This window comes from Phyllobates terribilis, unplaced genomic scaffold (genome assembly GCF_046119375.1).
Source record: "Phyllobates terribilis strain yellow unplaced genomic scaffold, ASM4611937v1 Scaffold_1861__1_contigs__length_200102, whole genome shotgun sequence".
In the NCBI taxonomy this organism is placed as follows: domain Eukaryota; kingdom Metazoa; phylum Chordata; class Amphibia; order Anura; family Dendrobatidae; genus Phyllobates; species Phyllobates terribilis.
The window spans coordinates 128,130-146,791 of NW_027364621.1; the positions used below are offsets into that span (position 1 = coordinate 128,130).

The 18,662-nt window shown below is 42.8% G+C and overlaps 9 non-coding genes and 2 pseudogenes across 9 annotated transcripts; all 11 read left to right on the forward strand.

The window, feature by feature from the left end:
- The first annotated feature begins 1,175 nt into the window (after nt 1-1,175).
- Nucleotides 1,176-1,363, forward strand: LOC141245451 (U2 spliceosomal RNA). The gene has a single exon (XR_012309273.1). It is a non-coding gene; the product is annotated as a U2 spliceosomal RNA (small nuclear RNA).
- A 1,112-nt stretch (nt 1,364-2,475) lies between these two features.
- Nucleotides 2,476-2,667, forward strand: LOC141245440 (U2 spliceosomal RNA). Its single transcript, XR_012309265.1, has one exon. It is a non-coding gene; the product is annotated as a U2 spliceosomal RNA (small nuclear RNA).
- A 1,115-nt stretch (nt 2,668-3,782) lies between these two features.
- LOC141245515 (U2 spliceosomal RNA) lies at nt 3,783-3,973 on the forward strand. The gene has a single exon (XR_012309327.1). It is a non-coding gene; the product is annotated as a U2 spliceosomal RNA (small nuclear RNA).
- Nucleotides 3,974-5,088: 1,115 nt separating this feature from the next.
- LOC141245439 (U2 spliceosomal RNA) lies at nt 5,089-5,279 on the forward strand. The gene has a single exon (XR_012309264.1). It is a non-coding gene; the product is annotated as a U2 spliceosomal RNA (small nuclear RNA).
- A 1,115-nt stretch (nt 5,280-6,394) lies between these two features.
- LOC141245426 (U2 spliceosomal RNA) lies at nt 6,395-6,585 on the forward strand. Its single transcript, XR_012309251.1, has one exon. It is a non-coding gene; the product is annotated as a U2 spliceosomal RNA (small nuclear RNA).
- Nucleotides 6,586-9,438: 2,853 nt separating this feature from the next.
- Nucleotides 9,439-9,619, forward strand: LOC141245449 (U2 spliceosomal RNA; annotated as a pseudogene).
- A 1,115-nt stretch (nt 9,620-10,734) lies between these two features.
- On the forward strand, nt 10,735-10,925 carry LOC141245516 (U2 spliceosomal RNA). The gene has a single exon (XR_012309328.1). It is a non-coding gene; the product is annotated as a U2 spliceosomal RNA (small nuclear RNA).
- A 1,115-nt stretch (nt 10,926-12,040) lies between these two features.
- On the forward strand, nt 12,041-12,231 carry LOC141245517 (U2 spliceosomal RNA). The gene has a single exon (XR_012309329.1). It is a non-coding gene; the product is annotated as a U2 spliceosomal RNA (small nuclear RNA).
- Nucleotides 12,232-13,346: 1,115 nt separating this feature from the next.
- On the forward strand, nt 13,347-13,537 carry LOC141245518 (U2 spliceosomal RNA). Its single transcript, XR_012309330.1, has one exon. It is a non-coding gene; the product is annotated as a U2 spliceosomal RNA (small nuclear RNA).
- A 1,115-nt stretch (nt 13,538-14,652) lies between these two features.
- Nucleotides 14,653-14,843, forward strand: LOC141245427 (U2 spliceosomal RNA). Its single transcript, XR_012309252.1, has one exon. It is a non-coding gene; the product is annotated as a U2 spliceosomal RNA (small nuclear RNA).
- A 2,853-nt stretch (nt 14,844-17,696) lies between these two features.
- Nucleotides 17,697-17,877, forward strand: LOC141245450 (U2 spliceosomal RNA; annotated as a pseudogene).
- The last annotated feature ends 785 nt before the right edge of the window (nt 17,878-18,662 follow it).

Genomic DNA, 18,662 nt, shown 5'->3' on the forward strand with positions numbered 1-18,662 from the left:
AAAAATGGTAATTTTGCCTCTTTTATTGTATTTGAGTTTGGTTTTCCCTCCCCCTGTAAATATTTTAAAAAAGATCACTAAAGCATGTTTTACTTTTTTCTGGAGTTCTAAGATGGAGAAATTAAAAAGAGAAATTGTAACAAAACCAAAGCTCAAAGGTGGGAAAGACTTTCCAGATTTTAGTAGGTTCCTTTTAATTAAATTTTTTTGCTTCTGTTTTAATGCCCTTTTTAAAAATCACTATTGGTCCTTTTTTATGCGTTATAACACTGGTTTTTTTATGAGAAAGTTTGGGTGGTTTGAAACGGTTTTATCATCTCCATATGCTTTTAAACTGCCAACGCATTATTTAATTTTAGAAAAAATAGTGATTCATTTTAATTTAGGGGGTAAAGAAGCGGGAGATCTACAAAATAGTAAGAAATTAATTAAAAGTCTTTGTAAAAATGAAGAGTTATGTAACATTGAGCGCTATGATGATGAACAAATATTGAATATATGGAAAGTCATTAATGCAAAATATCTTTTTAATATACAGAAAGATTTGGCTTGGAGCTGCGCACACCAATGTCTTCCGTGCCGGGCATTCCAACATAGAAGAGGACTCGTGAGGTCTGCCATTTGCCCAAGAAGCGGATGTCAAGAGGAGGAATCAGTGAAACATCTACTATGGACTTGTCCTTTTGCAAAAGCGTTCTGGAGAAAATTGCTCCCTCTGATGGAAAAAGTGGCAGATCTCAAAGACTTTAACTACGCCACAATACTTTATGGACTTATGGAATGCCCAACAAAAGACCAAAAAATAATGGCATGGAAGACAATAAATTGCGCCAAAATAGCTCTCTGGAAAGCCCGAAATATTTTAATTTTTAATCATGATGAATTGTCTTTAAATGATGTTTTTAGTTTTTGTTTAAGTGAAATGTATGTATATTTTTTATTAGATAAAAAAAATAATCCAAATATCTCCCTAAAATGGGATGTCAATGTATGGAACACATTTTGAATTTTTGTAACATTTTATTAATTTGAATATATGCAAATTTTTATCCTATTTGAATAATTTATGTTTTTAAGTCTCGTATGTTTCGAGACAATGTATAAAAATTTGTAATGATGTAAAATGTTGCTTTTATTTCTGTACATCTGTGTAATTTTTAAATAAAACTGGTTTTATCCCTGTGAGGGGATAGCCAAATTAAAAAAAAAATCTGTTCTTATCAGTTTAATATCTGATACGTCCCCTATCTGGGGACCATATATTAAATGGATTTTTAGAACAGGGAGATGGAAAAAGAGCTTGCTCTGTCCACTCCACGCATTGACCTGGTATTGCAGTATCTCCAGGACCGGTGCACCCCTTCTTTAATGCAGTTTCTAAAATCAGAAAGAATTGAATTCAATGTTTTTTGTTCATTTTGCTTGTTTGTCGGATTTTGGGATGGACTCTTTGGCTTTGCTTTTCTTCTCCTCATTGGATTTTTCATGTTCAAAGTTGCAGAAGCCAGATTACAAGCTCATTTTGGTTCAACTTCAGCAACTGTGCATTGCATTGCCATGTAATGTGATGCAATGCTATCTTTCTAGCTCTCCCTTTTTACTTCCTTTTGGATAAACAGACATATTAGGCAAGCATTTTGGAGCTTTCACCTAAATAACTACAGGTGGTGAGATAAGCTGCACAATATAATTGACCTTTCAGTATATTGTTGCACACACACCATCTATTTAGCAAATGCCCTTGTTATCAACAGCAGCCTTTTAAACTCACCTGAGCTAACAGGTATGTGCGCTGGTTACTCTGCTGCGCTTAAAATTTCTTTTTTGGTTTGCTACAATGCCTTTTCTGAAACGTTGTCTCCTGCTGGAACACTGACTTCTTTCATTTAATGCCTGCAGACTATAAAAGAGAACCCAACCCAAAAAGTTTGGTTGATTAGTCTGTGGCATTCTGTTAAACTGTTGCTTATGGCGGTCTCTGTGAGCTTCTCAGCGACATTCAGCCAGCCAGGTATCCTGCCTGCAGTAGATGGAATGTGGCAATGGAACGCTGGCTGCGCGTGTCATAATAGGCTCTGAGCCTTTATATACCTGTGCACAGCAGCAGCCACCTTCAGTCTGCTGCTGGACAGCCAGCAGCAGCAGCAGCAGGAGAGGTATGTAATCAGGAGCCCTCCTGCTAAGGGTAGACAGCTGCTCGTTCCACCCCACCCCCCGCCTTAATTGGTTCTCCTCCCTTCCAACGGTGTTGAGGCGGGTGGGAACAGCAGGGGGTGAAGGTGCTGTGTTTAAAGAGGTGGAGTTATGCAGATCTAAAACGCGTGGATTGCAGCAGCAGCAAGCCGAAAAGTGCAGGCATGTAAGGGATCTAGAGGTTGACAACATGTCTTCTTAACGGGAGTCCAGGAGCTCATCTCCACAAATGGACTTTTCAGGATCCTTGGGTGGCTCCGTAGTTTGAAACCAATTCTGGTTATCGCTTCTCGGCCTTTTTGGCTAAGATCAAGTGTAGTATCTGTTCTTATCAGTTTAATATCTGATACGTCCCCTATCTGGGGACCATATATTAAATGGATTTTTAGAACAGGGAGATGGAAAAAGAGCTTGCTCTGTCCACTCCACGCATTGACCTGGTATTGCAGTATCTCCAGGACCGGTGCACCCCTTCTTTAATGCAGTTTCTAAAATCAGAAAGAATTGAATTCAATGTTTTTTGTTCATTTTGCTTGTTTGTCGGATTTTGGGATGGACTCTTTGGCTTTGCTTTTCTTCTCCTCATTGGATTTTTCATGTTCAAAGTTGCAGAAGCCAGATTACAAGCTCATTTTGGTTCAACTTCAGCAACTGTGCATTGCATTGCCATGTAATGTGATGCAATGCTATCTTTCTAGCTCTCCCTTTTTACTTCCTTTTGGATAAACAGACATATTAGGCAAGCATTTTGGAGCTTTCACCTAAATAACTACAGGTGGTGAGATAAGCTGCACAATATAATTGACCTTTCAGTATATTGTTGCACACACACCATCTATTTAGCAAATGCCCTTGTTATCAACAGCAGCCTTTTAAACTCACCTGAGCTAACAGGTATGTGCGCTGGTTACTCTGCTGCGCTTAAAATTTCTTTTTTGGTTTGCTACAATGCCTTTTCTGAAATGTTGTCTCCTTCTGCTGGAACACTGACTTCTTTCATTTAATGCCTGCAGACTATAAAAGAGAACCCAACCCAAAAAGTTTGGTTGATTAGTCTGTGGCATTCTGTTAAACTGTTGCTTATGGCGGTCTCTGTGAGCTTCTCAGCGACATTCAGCCAGCCAGGTATCCTGCCTGCAGTAGATGGAATGTGGCAATGGAACGCTGGCTGCGCGTGTCATAATAGGCTCTGAGCCTTTATATACCTGTGCACAGCAGCAGCCACCTTCAGTCTGCTGCTGGACAGCCAGCAGCAGCAGCAGCAGGAGAGGTATGTAATCAGGAGCCCTCCTGCTAAGGGTAGACAGCTGCTCGTTCCACCCCACCCCCCGCCTTAATTGGTTCTCCTCCCTTCCAACGGTGTTGAGGCGGGTGGGAACAGCAGGGGGTGAAGGTGCTGTGTTTAAAGAGGTGGAGTTATGCAGATCTAAAACGCGTGGATTGCAGCAGCAGCAAGCCGAAAAGTGCAGGCATGTAAGGGATCTAGAGGTTGACAACATGTCTTCTTAACGGGAGTCCAGGAGCTCATCTCCACAAATGGACTTTTCAGGATCCTTGGGTGGCTCCGTAGTTTGAAACCAATTCTGGTTATCGCTTCTCGGCCTTTTGGCTAAGATCAAGTGTAGTATCTGTTCTTATCAGTTTAATATCTGATACGTCCCCTATCTGGGGACCATATATTAAATGGATTTTTAGAACAGGGAGATGGAAAAAGAGCTTGCTCTGTCCACTCCACGCATTGACCTGGTATTGCAGTATCTCCAGGACCGGTGCACCCCTTCTTTAATGCAGTTTCTAAAATCAGAAAGAATTGAATTCAATGTTTTTTGTTCATTTTGCTTGTTTGTCGGATTTTGGGATGGACTCTTTGGCTTTGCTTTTCTTCTCCTCATTGGATTTTTCATGTTCAAAGTTGCAGAAGCCAGATTACAAGCTCATTTTGATTCAACTTCAGCAACTGTGCATTGCATTGCCATGTAATGTGATGCAATGCTATCTTTCTAGCTCTCCCTTTTTACTTCCTTTTGGATAAACAGACATATTAGGCAAGCATTTTGGAGCTTTCACCTAAATAACTACAGGTGGTGAGATAAGCTGCACAATATAATTGACCTTTCAGTATATTGTTGCACACACACCATCTATTTAGCAAATGCCCTTGTTATCAACAGCAGCCTTTTAAACTCACCTGAGCTAACAGGTATGTGCGCTGGTTACTCTGCTGCGCTTAAAATTTCTTTTTTGGTTTGCTACAATGCCTTTTCTGAAACGTTGTCTCCTTCTGCTGGAACACTGACTTCTTTCATTTAATGACTGCAGACTATAAAAGAGAACCCAACCCAAAAAGTTTGGTTGATTAGTCTGTGGCATTCTGTTAAACTGTTGCTTATGGCGGTCTCTGTGAGCTTCTCAGCGACATTCAGCCAGCCAGGTATCCTGCCTGCAGTAGATGGAATGTGGCAATGGAACGCTGGCTGCGCGTGTCATAATAGGCTCTGAGCCTTTATATACCTGTGCACAGCAGCAGCCACCTTCAGTCTGCTGCTGGACAGCCAGCAGCAGCAGCAGCAGGAGAGGTATGTAATCAGGAGCCCTCCTGCTAAGGGTAGACAGCTGCTCGTTCCACCCCACCCCCCGCCTTAATTGGTTCTCCTCCCTTCCAACGGTGTTGAGGCGGGTGGGAACAGCAGGGGGTGAAGGTGCTGTGTTTAAAGAGGTGGAGTTATGCAGATCTAAAACGCGTGGATTGCAGCAGCAGCAAGCCGAAAAGTGCAGGCATGTAAGGGATCTAGAGGTTGACAACATGTCTTCTTAACGGGAGTCCAGGAGCTCATCTCCACAAATGGACTTTTCAGGATCCTTGGGTGGCTCCGTAGTTTGAAACCAATTCTGGTTATCGCTTCTCGGCCTTTTGGCTAAGATCAAGTGTAGTATCTGTTCTTATCAGTTTAATATCTGATGCGTCCCCTATCTGGGGACCATATATTAAATGGATTTTTAGAACAGGGAGATGGAAAAAGAGCTTGCTCTGTCCACTCCACGCATTGACCTGGTATTGCAGTATCTCCAGGACCGGTGCACCCCTTCTTTAATGCAGTTTCTAAAATCAGAAAGAATTGAATTCAATGTTTTTTGTTCATTTTGCTTGTTTGTCGGATTTTGGGATGGACTCTTTGGCTTTGCTTTTCTTCTCCTCATTGGATTTTTCATGTTCAAAGTTGCAGAAGCCAGATTACAAGCTCATTTTGGTTCAACTTCAGCAACTGTGCATTGCATTGCCATGTAATGTGATGCAATGCTATCTTTCTAGCTCTCCCTTTTTACTTCCTTTTGGATAAACAGACATATTAGGCAAGCATTTTGGAGCTTTCACCTAAATAACTACAGGTGGTGAGATAAGCTGCACAATATAATTGACCTTTCAGTATATTGTTGCACACACACCATCTATTTAGCAAATGCCCTTGTTATCAACAGCAGCCTTTTAAACTCACCTGAGCTAACAGGTATGTGCGCTGGTTACTCTGCTGCGCTTAAAATTTCTTTTTTGGTTTGCTACAATGCCTTTTCTGAAACGTTGTCTCCTTCTGCTGGAACACTGACTTCTTTCATTTAATGCCTGCAGACTATAAAAGAGAACCCAACCCAAAAAGTTTGGTTGATTAGTCTGTGGCATTCTGTTAAACTGTTGCTTATGGCGGTCTCTGTGAGCTTCTCAGCGACATTCAGCCAGCCAGGTATCCTGCCTGCAGTAGATGGAATGTGGCAATGGAACGCTGGCTGCGCGTGTCATAATAGGCTCTGAGCCTTTATATACCTGTGCACAGCAGCAGCCACCTTCAGTCTGCTGCTGGACAGCCAGCAGCAGCAGGAGCAGGAGAGGTATGTAATCAGGAGCCCTCCTGCTAAGGGTAGACAGCTGCTCGTTCCACCCCACCCCCCGCCTTAATTGGTTCTCCTCCCTTCCAACGGTGTTGAGGCGGGTGGGAACAGCAGGGGGTGAAGGTGCTGTGTTTAAAGAGGTGGAGTTATGCAGATCTAAAACGCGTGGATTGCAGCAGCAGCAAGCCGAAAAGTGCAGGCATGTAAGGGATCTAGAGGTTGACAACATGTCTTCTTAACGGGAGTCCAGGAGCTCATCTCCACAAATGGACTTTTCAGGATCCTTGGGTGGCTCCGTAGTTTGAAACCAATTCTGGTTATCGCTTCTCGGCCTTTTGGCTAAGATCAAGTGTAGTATCTGTTCTTATCAGTTTAATATCTGATACGTCCCCTATCTGGGGACCATATATTAAACGGATTTTTAGAACAGGGAGATGGAAAAAGAGCTTGCTCTGTCCACTCCACGCATTGACCTGGTATTGCAGTATCTCCAGGACCGGTGCACCCCTTCTTTAATGCAGTTTCTAAAATCAGAAAGAATTGAATTCAATGTTTTTTGTTCATTTTGCTTGTTTGTCGGATTTTGGGATGGACTCTTTGGCTTTGCTTTTCTTCTCCTCATTGGATTTTTCATGTTCAAAGTTGCAGAAGCCAGATTACAAGCTCATTTTGGTTCAACTTCAGCAACTGTGCATTGCATTGCCATGTAATGTGATGCAATGCTATCTTTCTAGCTCTCCCTTTTTACTTCCTTTTGGATAAACAGACATATTAGGCAAGCATTTTGGAGCTTTCACCTAAATAACTACAGGTGGTGAGATAAGCTGCACAATATAATTGACCTTTCAGTATATTGTTGCACACACACCATCTATTTAGCAAATGCCCTTGTTATCAACAGCAGCCTTTTAAACTCACCTGAGCTAACAGGTATGTGCGCTGGTTACTCTGCTGCGCTTAAAATTTCTTTTTTGGTTTGCTACAATGCCTTTTCTGAAACGTTGTCTCCTTCTGCTGGAACACTGACTTCTTTCATTTAATGCCTGCAGACTATAAAAGAGAACCCAACCCAAAAAGTTTGGTTGATTAGTCTGTGGCATTCTGTTAAACTGTTGCTTATGGCGGTCTCTGTGAGCTTCTCAGCGACATTCAGCCAGCCAGGTATCCTGCCTGCAGTAGATGGAATGTGGCAATGGAACGCTGGCTGCGCGTGTCATAATAGGCTCTGAGCCTTTATATACCTGTGCACAGCAGCAGCCACCTTCAGTCTGCTGCTGGACAGCCAGCAGCAGCAGCAGCAGGAGAGGTATGTAATCAGGAGCCCTCCTGCTAAGGGTAGACAGCTGCTCGTTCCACCCCACCCCCCGCCTTAATTGGTTCTCCTCCCTTCCAACGGTGTTGAGGCGGGTGGGAACAGCAGGGGGTGAAGGTGCTGTGTTTAAAGAGGTGGAGTTATGCAGATCTAAAACGCGTGGATTGCAGCAGCAGCAAGCCGAAAAGTGCAGGCATGTAAGGGATCTAGAGGTTGACAACATGTCTTCTTAACGGGAGTCCAGGAGCTCATCTCCACAAATGGACTTTTCAGGATCCTTGGGTGGCTCCGTAGTTTGAAACCAATTCTGGTTATCGCTTCTCGGCCTTTTGGCTAAGATCAAGTGCAGTGATCTAGCGGCTGCTGCCTTGGTCTTGGCTGAGAGGTGCTCGGGGTACCCGGCTCCTTGGCCTGGGGGGATCGCTCTGTTTTTCAGCAGGGCTTCACCTCCCTGCTGCTATTAGGGAGTCGGATTAGTCCCCGGGCAACGGGAGGCGATCATCTACCTGGCACTTCGGTGTTGAAGGTTTCTATTGAGAAGAGGAGAACCTGTTTGTGAAGAAGATGTCTGCAGCATCACATGAAGGAGAGGAAGATAATGTGCCTGAATTCGCTAAGGTGCAGAATTCTATTCGTTTGGTTGTTCAGGAGAACTTTCGAGATTAAAAGGATTTTAGGTATGTGATGAGTCAAGTTCTTGTGGATCTTTTTGGTTTGAAGACAGAAGAAGTGTTGGCGATAATGGACTACCCCAGGAGGGGTGTTTATGATATAGTTTTTGTTGACAAAGTTTTTTTTGAAAGATATCTAAGGAAAATGACTGCAAGCCAGGATAAAAGAATGGAGGGGATAAGTGTAATGCCACACTTCCCCGTTAGAGATAAATGGATCATTGTTAAAATGTACTCTCCATTGGTGGACGAAGAGGATGTTCTTACATTTTTGGAGTTTTTTTGTTTGTCAGTAACACCAAAAGGGAAGATTTATAATGAATTTGGTTTTTGGACTTCAAAGTGGAAATTTTTGGTCCGTTTCAAAGAAGATGAGCAGGGGACTGTGTTGCTTCCCCCAGCTAGGTTTAAGTTGGGTAATATAAATGGTGATATTTTTTTCAGTGGTATACCCACTTTTTGTCGAGTTTGTCGTCAATACGGGCATGGAAAGGAAAATTGTTCGGGTGGTGTATGTGGTTTTTGCAAAAAAGGTGATCATGAGTCAAAGGATTGTAAAGATCGGAGGAAGTGCAACTTGTGTCAGGAAGATACGCATGTTTTTAAGAATTGCCCAAAGAGGAAAAGAAATAAAGAGAAGGAGGTAGTGGTTAAAAAGGTTTTGGTAGAGAGAAAGGAGGAAAGTGTAGAAAAGGTGTTGGTGGTAAAGGGAAAAGAAAGCAAACCTGTAGGAGTGCAGAGGGAGATGGAGAAAACAAGAGTAGATTGGGGGGATAGGGTAGAGAGTGAAATGGGAGGTGTAAGTCAGGGAACTGGCCGTGGTAAGGTTAAAAAGCAAGAAAAGAGAAAGGAACAGGAAGTGGAGGTGGCAATGGAAGAAAATATAGTTGTTTTTCAACAACCTATGTTTATAAAGAATGCAGAATATTTTAACCGGTTGTACCGTAAGTTGTATGATGAGAAACGTTTGGACTATCTTATAGAGAATGTTAGGAAAGAACTAATAAGAGATAAAAATGTTTTTTGTGTGAAATATAGAATACCAGATGGTGTATCGAAACAAGTTTTTTCAGCATCAAGGGTTGAAGATTTGTCCCTTAAGGTTCTGAGTTGGGTTGGGGTTCATGCTTTTGATAATGGTTACAAGTATTTTACTTGATGTTATTACTGTTGTTAATACAGTTATAATTTAATTTTTATTTTTTTGGTATCCATTCAGGTTCTGAAACATTTCTTTCTTTGTAAGTATTGTTGTATTTTTGTAATTTTTTTTTCTGACATTAAAAGTACCAAAACCTGATGATGATTTAAGTTGGAGTCCACGTCTTGTCTCCCTTTGGGGAGAAGAGGACTGTGGAGTGGACTTTAATTTTAACCTGAATAGGTTTTAAAAAAAAAAAAAAAAAAATCTGTTCTTATCAGTTTAATATCTGATACGTCCCCTATCTGGGGACCATATATTAAATGGATTTTTAGAACAGGGAGATGGAAAAAGAGCTTGCTCTGTCCACTCCACGCATTGACCTGGTATTGCAGTATCTCCAGGACCGGTGCACCCCTTCTTTAATGCAGTTTCTAAAATCAGAAAGAATTGAATTCAATGTTTTTTGTTCATTTTGCTTGTTTGTTGGATTTTGGGATGGACTCTTTGGCTTTGCTTTTCTTCTCCTCATTGGATTTTTCATGTTCAAAGTTGCAGAAGCCAGATTACAAGCTCATTTTGGTTCAACTTCAGCAACTGTGCATTGCATTGCCATGTAATGTGATGCAATGCTATCTTTCTAGCTCTCCCTTTTTACTTCCTTTTGGATAAACAGACATATTAGGCAAGCATTTTGGAGCTTTCACCTAAATAACTACAGGTGGTGAGATAAGCTGCACAATATAATTGACCTTTCAGTATATTGTTGCACACACACCATCTATTTAGCAAATGCCCTTGTTATCAACAGCAGCCTTTTAAACTCACCTGAGCTAACAGGTATGTGCGCTGGTTACTCTGCTGCGCTTAAAATTTCTTTTTTGGTTTGCTACAATGCCTTTTCTGAAACGTTGTCTCCTTCTGCTGGAACACTGACTTCTTTCATTTAATGCCTGCAGACTATAAAAGAGAACCCAACCCAAAAAGTTTGGTTGATTAGTCTGTGGCATTCTGTTAAACTGTTGCTTATGGCGGTCTCTGTGAGCTTCTCAGCGACATTCAGCCAGCCAGGTATCCTGCCTGCAGTAGATGGAATGTGGCAATGGAACGCTGGCTGCGCGTGTCATAATAGGCTCTGAGCCTTTATATACCTGTGCACAGCAGCAGCCACCTTCAGTCTGCTGCTGGACAGCCAGCAGCAGCAGCAGCAGGAGAGGTATGTAATCAGGAGCCCTCCTGCTAAGGGTAGACAGCTGCTCGTTCCACCCCACCCCCCGCCTTAATTGGTTCTCCTCCCTTCCAACGGTGTTGAGGCGGGTGGGAACAGCAGGGGGTGAAGGTGCTGTGTTTAAAGAGGTGGAGTTATGCAGATCTAAAACGCGTGGATTGCAGCAGCAGCAAGCCGAAAAGTGCAGGCATGTAAGGGATCTAGAGGTTGACAACATGTCTTCTTAACGGGAGTCCAGGAGCTCATCTCCACAAATGGACTTTTCAGGATCCTTGGGTGGCTCCGTAGTTTGAAACCAATTCTGGTTATCGCTTCTCGGCCTTTTGGCTAAGATCAAGTGTAGTATCTGTTCTTATCAGTTTAATATCTGATACGTCCCCTATCTGGGGACCATATATTAAATGGATTTTTAGAACAGGGAGATGGAAAAAGAGCTTGCTCTGTCCACTCCACGCATTGACCTGGTATTGCAGTATCTCCAGGACCGGTGCACCCCTTCTTTAATGCAGTTTCTAAAATCAGAAAGAATTGAATTCAATGTTTTTTGTTCATTTTGCTTGTTTGTCGGATTTTGGGATGGACTCTTTGGCTTTGCTTTTCTTCTCCTCATTGGATTTTTCATGTTCAAAGTTGCAGAAGCCAGATTACAAGCTCATTTTGGTTCAACTTCAGCAACTGTGCATTGCATTGCCATGTAATGTGATGCAATGCTATCTTTCTAGCTCTCCCTTTTTACTTCCTTTTGGATAAACAGACATATTAGGCAAGCATTTTGGAGCTTTCACCTAAATAACTACAGGTGGTGAGATAAGCTGCACAATATAATTGACCTTTCAGTATATTGTTGCACACACACCATCTATTTAGCAAATGCCCTTGTTATCAACAGCAGCCTTTTAAACTCACCTGAGCTAACAGGTATGTGCGCTGGTTACTCTGCTGCGCTTAAAATTTCTTTTTTGGTTTGCTACAATGCCTTTTCTGAAACGTTGTCTCCTTCTGCTGGAACACTGACTTCTTTCATTTAATGCCTGCAGACTATAAAAGAGAACCCAACCCAAAAAGTTTGGTTGATTAGTCTGTGGCATTCTGTTAAACTGTTGCTTATGGCGGTCTCTGTGAGCTTCTCAGCGACATTCAGCCAGCCAGGTATCCTGCCTGCAGTAGATGGAATGTGGCAATGGAACGCTGGCTGCGCGTGTCATAATAGGCTCTGAGCCTTTATATACCTGTGCACAGCAGCAGCCACCTTCAGTCTGCTGCTGGACAGCCAGCAGCAGCAGCAGCAGGAGAGGTATGTAATCAGGAGCCCTCCTGCTAAGGGTAGACAGCTGCTCGTTCCACCCCACCCCCCGCCTTAATTGGTTCTCCTCCCTTCCAACGGTGTTGAGGCGGGTGGGAACAGCAGGGGGTGAAGGTGCTGTGTTTAAAGAGGTGGAGTTATGCAGATCTAAAACGCGTGGATTGCAGCAGCAGCAAGCCGAAAAGTGCAGGCATGTAAGGGATCTAGAGGTTGACAACATGTCTTCTTAACGGGAGTCCAGGAGCTCATCTCCACAAATGGACTTTTCAGGATCCTTGGGTGGCTCCGTAGTTTGAAACCAATTCTGGTTATCGCTTCTCGGCCTTTTGGCTAAGATCAAGTGTAGTATCTGTTCTTATCAGTTTAATATCTGATACGTCCCCTATCTGGGGACCATATATTAAATGGATTTTTAGAACAGGGAGATGGAAAAAGAGCTTGCTCTGTCCACTCCACGCATTGACCTGGTATTGCAGTATCTCCAGGACCGGTGCACCCCTTCTTTAATGCAGTTTCTAAAATCAGAAAGAATTGAATTCAATGTTTTTTGTTCATTTTGCTTGTTTGTTGGATTTTGGGATGGACTCTTTGGCTTTGCTTTTCTTCTCCTCATTGGATTTTTCATGTTCAAAGTTGCAGAAGCCAGATTACAAGCTCATTTTGGTTCAACTTCAGCAACTGTGCATTGCATTGCCATGTAATGTGATGCAATGCTATCTTTCTAGCTCTCCCTTTTTACTTCCTTTTGGATAAACAGACATATTAGGCAAGCATTTTGGAGCTTTCACCTAAATAACTACAGGTGGTGAGATAAGCTGCACAATATAATTGACCTTTCAGTATATTGTTGCACACACACCATCTATTTAGCAAATGCCCTTGTTATCAACAGCAGCCTTTTAAACTCACCTGAGCTAACAGGTATGTGCGCTGGTTACTCTGCTGCGCTTAAAATTTCTTTTTTGGTTTGCTACAATGCCTTTTCTGAAACGTTGTCTCCTTCTGCTGGAACACTGACTTCTTTCATTTAATGCCTGCAGACTATAAAAGAGAACCCAACCCAAAAAGTTTGGTTGATTAGTCTGTGGCATTCTGTTAAACTGTTGCTTATGGCGGTCTCTGTGAGCTTCTCAGCGACATTCAGCCAGCCAGGTATCCTGCCTGCAGTAGATGGAATGTGGCAATGGAACGCTGGCTGCGCGTGTCATAATAGGCTCTGAGCCTTTATATACCTGTGCACAGCAGCAGCCACCTTCAGTCTGCTGCTGGACAGCCAGCAGCAGCAGCAGCAGGAGAGGTATGTAATCAGGAGCCCTCCTGCTAAGGGTAGACAGCTGCTCGTTCCACCCCACCCCCCGCCTTAATTGGTTCTCCTCCCTTCCAACGGTGTTGAGGCGGGTGGGAACAGCAGGGGGTGAAGGTGCTGTGTTTAAAGAGGTGGAGTTATGCAGATCTAAAACGCGTGGATTGCAGCAGCAGCAAGCCGAAAAGTGCAGGCATGTAAGGGATCTAGAGGTTGACAACATGTCTTCTTAACGGGAGTCCAGGAGCTCATCTCCACAAATGGACTTTTCAGGATCCTTGGGTGGCTCCGTAGTTTGAAACCAATTCTGGTTATCGCTTCTCGGCCTTTTGGCTAAGATCAAGTGTAGTATCTGTTCTTATCAGTTTAATATCTGATACGTCCCCTATCTGGGGACCATATATTAAATGGATTTTTAGAACAGGGAGATGGAAAAAGAGCTTGCTCTGTCCACTCCACGCATTGACCTGGTATTGCAGTATCTCCAGGACCGGTGCACCCCTTCTTTAATGCAGTTTCTAAAATCAGAAAGAATTGAATTCAATGTTTTTTGTTCATTTTGCTTGTTTGTCGGATTTTGGGATGGACTCTTTGGCTTTGCTTTTCTTCTCCTCATTGGATTTTTCATGTTCAAAGTTGCAGAAGCCAGATTACAAGCTCATTTTGGTTCAACTTCAGCAACTGTGCATTGCATTGCCATGTAATGTGATGCAATGCTATCTTTCTAGCTCTCCCTTTTTACTTCCTTTTGGATAAACAGACATATTAGGCAAGCATTTTGGAGCTTTCACCTAAATAACTACAGGTGGTGAGATAAGCTGCACAATATAATTGACCTTTCAGTATATTGTTGCACACACACCATCTATTTAGCAAATGCCCTTGTTATCAACAGCAGCCTTTTAAACTCACCTGAGCTAACAGGTATGTGCGCTGGTTACTCTGCTGCGCTTAAAATTTCTTTTTTGGTTTGCTACAATGCCTTTTCTGAAACGTTGTCTCCTTCTGCTGGAACACTGACTTCTTTCATTTAATGCCTGCAGACTATAAAAGAGAACCCAACCCAAAAAGTTTGGTTGATTAGTCTGTGGCATTCTGTTAAACTGTTGCTTATGGCGGTCTCTGTGAGCTTCTCAGCGACATTCAGCCAGCCAGGTATCCTGCCTGCAGTAGATGGAATGTGGCAATGGAACGCTGGCTGCGCGTGTCATAATAGGCTCTGAGCCTTTATATACCTGTGCACAGCAGCAGCCACCTTCAGTCTGCTGCTGGACAGCCAGCAGCAGCAGCAGCAGGAGAGGTATGTAATCAGGAGCCCTCCTGCTAAGGGTAGACAGCTGCTCGTTCCACCCCACCCCCCGCCTTAATTGGTTCTCCTCCCTTCCAACGGTGTTGAGGCGGGTGGGAACAGCAGGGGGTGAAGGTGCTGTGTTTAAAGAGGTGGAGTTATGCAGATCTAAAACGCGTGGATTGCAGCAGCAGCAAGCCGAAAAGTGCAGGCATTTAAGGGATCTAGAGGTTGACAACATGTCTTCTTAACGGGAGTCCAGGAGCTCATCTCCACAAATGGACTTTTCAGGATCCTTGGGTGGCTCCGTAGTTTGAAACCAATTCTGGTTATCGCTTCTCGGCCTTTTGGCTAAGATCAAGTGTAGTATCTGTTCTTATCAGTTTAATATCTGATACGTCCCCTATCTGGGGACCATATATTAAACGGATTTTTAGAACAGGGAGATGGAAAAAGAGCTTGCTCTGTCCACTCCACGCATTGACCTGGTATTGCAGTATCTCCAGGACCGGTGCACCCCTTCTTTAATGCAGTTTCTAAAATCAGAAAGAATTGAATTCAATGTTTTTTGTTCATTTTGCTTGTTTGTCGGATTTTGGGATGGACTCTTTGGCTTTGCTTTTCTTCTCCTCATTGGATTTTTCATGTTCAAAGTTGCAGAAGCCAGATTACAAGCTCATTTTGGTTCAACTTCAGCAACTGTGCATTGCATTGCCATGTAATGTGATGCAATGCTATCTTTCTAGCTCTCCCTTTTTACTTCCTTTTGGATAAACAGACATATTAGGCAAGCATTTTGGAGCTTTCACCTAAATAACTACAGGTGGTGAGATAAGCTGCACAATATAATTGACCTTTCAGTATATTGTTGCACACACACCATCTATTTAGCAAATGCCCTTGTTATCAACAGCAGCCTTTTAAACTCACCTGAGCTAACAGGTATGTGCGCTGGTTACTCTGCTGCGCTTAAAATTTCTTTTTTGGTTTGCTACAATGCCTTTTCTGAAACGTTGTCTCCTTCTGCTGGAACACTGACTTCTTTCATTTAATGCCTGCAGACTATAAAAGAGAACCCAACCCAAAAAGTTTGGTTGATTAGTCTGTGGCATTCTGTTAAACTGTTGCTTATGGCGGTCTCTGTGAGCTTCTCAGCGACATTCAGCCAGCCAGGTATCCTGCCTGCAGTAGATGGAATGTGGCAATGGAACGCTGGCTGCGCGTGTCATAATAGGCTCTGAGCCTTTATATACCTGTGCACAGCAGCAGCCACCTTCAGTCTGCTGCTGGACAGCCAGCAGCAGCAGCAGCAGGAGAGGTATGTAATCAGGAGCCCTCCTGCTAAGGGTAGACAGCTGCTCGTTCCACCCCACCCCCCGCCTTAATTGGTTCTCCTCCCTTCCAACGGTGTTGAGGCGGGTGGGAACAGCAGGGGGTGAAGGTGCTGTGTTTAAAGAGGTGGAGTTATGCAGATCTAAAACGCGTGGATTGCAGCAGCAGCAAGCCGAAAAGTGCAGGCATGTAAGGGATCTAGAGGTTGACAACATGTCTTCTTAACGGGAGTCCAGGAGCTCATCTCCACAAATGGACTTTTCAGGATCCTTGGGTGGCTCCGTAGTTTGAAACCAATTCTGGTTATCGCTTCTCGGCCTTTTGGCTAAGATCAAGTGCAGTGATCTAGCGGCTGCTGCCTTGGTCTTGGCTGAGAGGTGCTCGGGGTACCCGGCTCCTTGGCCTGGGGGGATCGCTCTGTTTTTCAGCAGGGCTTCACCTCCCTGCTGCTATTAGGGAGTCGGATTAGTCCCCGGGCAACGGGAGGCGATCATCTACCTGGCACTTCGGTGTTGAAGGTTTCTATTGAGAAGAGGAGAACCTGTTTGTGAAGAAGATGTCTGCAGCATCACATGAAGGAGAGGAAGATAATGTGCCTGAATTCGCTAAGGTGCAGAATTCTATTCGTTTGGTTGTTCAGGAGAACTTTCGAGATCAAAAGGATTTTAGGTATGTGATGAGTCAAGTTCTTGTGGATCTTTTTGGTTTGAAGACAGAAGAAGTGTTGGCGATAATGGACTACCCCAGGAGGGGTGTTTATGATATAGTTTTTGTTGACAAAGTTTTTTTTGAAAGATATCTAAGGAAAATGACTGCAAGCCAGGATAAAAGAATGGAGGGGATAAGTGTAATGCCACACTTCCCCGTTAGAGATAAATGGATCATTGTTAAAATGTACTCTCCATTGGTGGACGAAGAGGATGTTCTTACATTTTTGGAGTTTTTTTGTTTGTCAGTAACACCAAAAGGGAAGATTTATAATGAATTTGGTTTTTGGACTTCGAAGTGGAAATTTTTGGTCCGTTTCAAAGAAGATGAGCAGGGGACTGTGTTGCTTCCCCCAGCTAGGTTTAAGTTGGGTAATATAAATGGTGATATTTTTTTCAGTGGTATACCCACTTTTTGTCGAGTTTGTCGTCAATACGGGCATGGAAAGGAAAATTGTTCGGGTGGTGTATGTGGTTTTTGCAAAAAAGGTGATCATGAGTCAAAGGATTGTAAAGATCGGAGGAAGTGCAACTTGTGTCAGGAAGATACGCATGTTTTTAAGAATTGCCCAAAGAGGAAAAGAAATAAAGAGAAGGAGGTAGTGGTTAAAAAGGTTTTGGTAGAGAGAAAGGAGGAAAGTGTAGAAAAGGTGTTGGTGGTAAAGGGAAAAGAAAGCAAACCTGTAGGAGTGCAGAGGGAGATGGAGAAAACAAGAGTAGATTGGGGGGATAGGGTAGAGAGTGAAATGGGAGGTGTAAGTCAGGGAACTGGCCGTGGTAAGGTTAAAAAGCAAGAAAAGAGAAAGGAACAGGAAGTGGAGGTGGCAATGGAAGAAAATATAGTTGTTTTTCAACAACCTATGTTTATAAAGAATGCAGAATATTTTAACCGGTTGTACCGTAAGTTGTATGATGAGAAACGTTTGGACTATCTTATAGAGAATGTTAGGAAAGAACTAATAAGAGATAAAAATGTTTTTTGTGTGAAATATAGAATACCAGATGGTGTATCGAAACAAGTTTTTTCAGCATCAAGGGTTGAAGATTTGTCCCTTAAGGTTCTGAGTTGGGTTGGGGTTCATGCTTTTGATAATGGTTACAAGTATTTTACTTGATGTTATTACTGTTGTTAATACAGTTATAATTTAATTTTTATTTTTTTGGTATCCATTCAGGTTCTGAAACATTTCTTTCTTTGTAAGTATTGTTGTATTTTTGTAATTTTTTTTTCTGACATTAAAAGTACCAAAACCTGATGATGATTTAAGTTGGAGTCCACGTCTTGTCTCCCTTTGGGGAGAAGAGGACTGTGGAGTGGACTTTAATTTTAACCTGAATAGGTTTTAAAAAAAAAAAAAAAAAAATCTGTTCTTATCAGTTTAATATCTGATACGTCCCCTATCTGGGGACCATATATTAAATGGATTTTTAGAACAGGGAGATGGAAAAAGAGCTTGCTCTGTCCACTCCACGCATTGACCTGGTATTGCAGTATCTCCAGGACCGGTGCACCCCTTCTTTAATGCAGTTTCTAAAATCAGAAAGAATTGAATTCAATGTTTTTTGTTCATTTTGCTTGTTTGTTGGATTTTGGGATGGACTCTTTGGCTTTGCTTTTCTTCTCCTCATTGGATTTTTCATGTTCAAAGTTGCAGAAGCCAGATTACAAGCTCATTTTGGTTCAACTTCAGCAACTGTGCATTGCATTGCCATGTAATGTGATGCAATGCTATCTTTCTAGCTCTCCCTTTTTACTTCCTTTTGGATAAACAGACATATTAGGCAAGCATTTTGGAGCTTTCACCTAAATAACTACAGGTGGTGAGATAAGCTGCACAATATAATTGACCTTTCAGTATATTGTTGCACACACACCATCTATTTAGCAAATGCCCTTGTTATCAACAGCAGCCTTTTAAACTCACCTGAGCTAACAGGTATGTGCGCTGGTTACTCTGCTGCGCTTAAAATTTCTTTTTTGGTTTGCTACAATGCCTTTTCTGAAACGTTGTCTCCTTCTGCTGGAACACTGACTTCTTTCATTTAATGCCTGCAGACTATAAAAGAGAACCCAACCCAAAAAGTTTGGTTGATTAGTCTGTGGCATTCTGTTAAACTGTTGCTTATGGCGGTCTCTGTGAGCTTCTCAGCGACATTCAGCCAGCCAGGTATCCTGCCTGCAGTAGATGGAATGTGGCAATGGAACGCTGGCTGCGCGTGTCATAATAGGCTCTGAGCCTTTATATACCTGTGCACAGCAGCAGCCACCTTCAGTCTGCTGCTGGACAGCCAGCAGCAGCAG